Source organism: Apium graveolens, unplaced genomic scaffold (genome assembly GCF_009905375.1).
Source record: "Apium graveolens cultivar Ventura unplaced genomic scaffold, ASM990537v1 ctg2147, whole genome shotgun sequence".
Lineage (NCBI taxonomy): Eukaryota > Viridiplantae > Streptophyta > Magnoliopsida > Apiales > Apiaceae > Apium > Apium graveolens.
This window is the reverse complement of record NW_027417545.1, coordinates 38,472-41,125: the sequence shown is the minus strand read 5'-3', so window position 1 is coordinate 41,125 and position 2,654 is coordinate 38,472. Positions and strand designations below refer to the sequence as shown.

General features: G+C 40.7%; 1 non-coding gene across 1 annotated transcript; it reads left to right on the top strand.

The window, feature by feature from the left end:
* Positions 1-692: 692 nt before the first annotated feature.
* On the top strand, positions 693-799 carry LOC141700324 (small nucleolar RNA R71). Its single transcript, XR_012566291.1, has one exon. It is a non-coding gene; the product is annotated as a small nucleolar RNA R71 (small nucleolar RNA).
* Positions 800-2,654: the final 1,855 nt, after the last annotated feature.

Here is a 2,654-nt window from a genome sequence, read left to right as displayed (position 1 = left end):
CCAGGTTGATGGTTGAGCACTGCATTGGTGATTTGACCGATTTGATTTTCCAAGGTCTTGATAGAAATCGCCTGACTCTTGCATAACAGCTTAAGTTCCTCAAAATCAGCACTAGTGGGTGCAGCTGCACCTCCCTGTTGAGTATATGATTGCCTTTGAGCATAATGCTGTGGTTGCTGGAATCCAGGTGGATTGAACTGTTTACTTACGCCTTGCTGATATGGTTGCTGAATAGCATTCTAATTATTACTCTAGCTGAAATTTGGATGATTTCTGTTGTTAGGATGACAAGTAGCTGGCACAGGCTGTTGTTATCGCTGATAATTGTTCACATACTGAACAGATTCGTTAACAAGAGAACACTGATCCGTAGCATGAGAACCTGCACAAAGCTCACAGACCATAGCTATTTGATTAACCCCATAGGTGGCTAGAGAATCGACCTTCATAGACAGCGCTTGGAGCTGCGCTGCAATAGCTGTAGCTGCATCGACTTCCAGAATACCTGCTACCTTCCCAGGCATCATCCTTTGAGTTGGGTTTTGATGCTCATTTACAGCCATAGTCTCAATAAGATTATAAGCTTCAGTATAGCTTTTGGCCCACAAGGCGCCTCCAGCTGCTGCATCGAGCATGGGTCGAGATTGGGCCCCAAACCATTATAGAAACCAGTGATCACCATCCAATCAGGCATTCCATGATGTGGACACTTTCTCAACATCTCTTTGTAGCGCTCCCAAGCTTCGCACATAGATTCTGTAGGTTGCTGCGTAAACTGAGTAAGAGCACTCCTCATAGCAGCCGTCTTCGCCATTGGATAAAACTTCACCAGAAACTTTTGCGCAAGATCTTGCCAAGTAGTGATAGACCCAGCTGGTTCAGAATGTAACCGGTCCTTAGCTTTATCCCTCAGAGAGAATGGGAAAAGCCTCAGCTTGATAGCCTCATCAGTCACACCATTATATTTGAAAGTACTATAGATCTCGACAAAATTCCTTATGTGCATGTTGGGGTCTTCAATCGCAGCACCTCCGAAAGAAACAGAATTCTGCACCATCTGAATAGTGCCCGACTTGATTTCAAAGGTGTTAGCCTGAATGGCCGGATGAAGAATGCTTGACTGAATGTCATCAATTTTAGGCCGAGAAAAATCCATAAGAGCTGGATCTGCCGGAACAATACGATCACCCATGGTTACTGACTCTTTCTGATCACTTCCTGAATCTGAATCTTCAAAATCTATCTTCTCCGAAATATCAAGAACTTCGTCTATCTCCTCAGCCATATCTAAAGTCCTCTTGTGAGCACGAGAACGAGTTTGCATAAACGCTCTCTAAAGTACCTGAAACACAACCAGAAACAATAAGTAACCCGTCTTAATCACTAAGTCCTAATGACCAATGATGGTAAGTACATAAACTAAACAAATACGCCGAGTCCCAGGCAGCGGCGCCAAAAACTTGTTAGGGCGAAAACACGCGCTAATAACACACACAAGTATACGCGTTCGCAAGTAATATAGAATACTTTCTAGTTCGTTCCCACAGAGACTCAGACTAATTTTGTTCAATTAAACTCACTCACCAGTGTATGATTACTTCTCAATGTTAAGAAAATAACACTTAGATTTGATTAACTATAATTAACTATGAGAATTAAACACTTTATTAACACTTGAATTAACAATATTAAAACAATCACGAGATCACAACTTCATTACTACTTCCTTCAATAGTCATTGTTATTACCCTTAGCATGCAACAGTGATGATATTAATCGAATAACACGAAACTGATAAAAGCCAACTTTCATTGTACTAATACCATTCTACCAAGCATCCACAATTAAGATGGAAGTTGAATAGGCATCAATTATGTCGAGTCCCTATATGTCTACAGAAATTGACAACATAATGATTTAAGAACAAGTTATTCTCTATTGATTACATAGGATGAATAAAATGGTTAGAGTTACCCACTAATCATGCATACTCTTACATGAACCTATGCTAGCATGGCAAGTTCTAAATCTCAAGATCCACCGTCGCTTCACAAGAGATTAACACCCTATCTTATATGTTCGCGACGCACATAAGACGAATACGCACAACCAATACTAGATATCATACAATCATCACACACTAAGGTATTAAACAACTAACTAAAGAATTCCATAGTAAATCCGTTACGACCCCATGATCACAATTACCCCATGATAGCACTCATCGTCATCATGGGTTCATATGAAAACATGATAATAACACACGAGAATAATAACTAAAACTACTTATATTAAACCAGAGTACGTCACAAGATAATTAGGTTCAAAGTAAAGAAAACTAGCATCCAACGTTACAACGAAATAAAGAATCACAAGAAAATATGCTTCCTCTTCATTGCGGTGTGCTAAAACGGTCTTCTTCCTTATCTCCTCCGCTCTTCGATTAATACTACGATCCAACCTTTTTGAAACGTCTCTGAAATCTACTTATATAGGAGTCCCATAAAGCCCAGATAACTCAGAAGTTGGAAGCCAAACAGAAATAGGAGTCTAAAATAATTAATCTGATTTTCCATCCCTGCGCGGCCGCTCAGCATTCCTGAGCGGGCGCTCAGCTTCCTGAGCGGTCGCTCAGCAGAGCTGAGCGGGCGCTC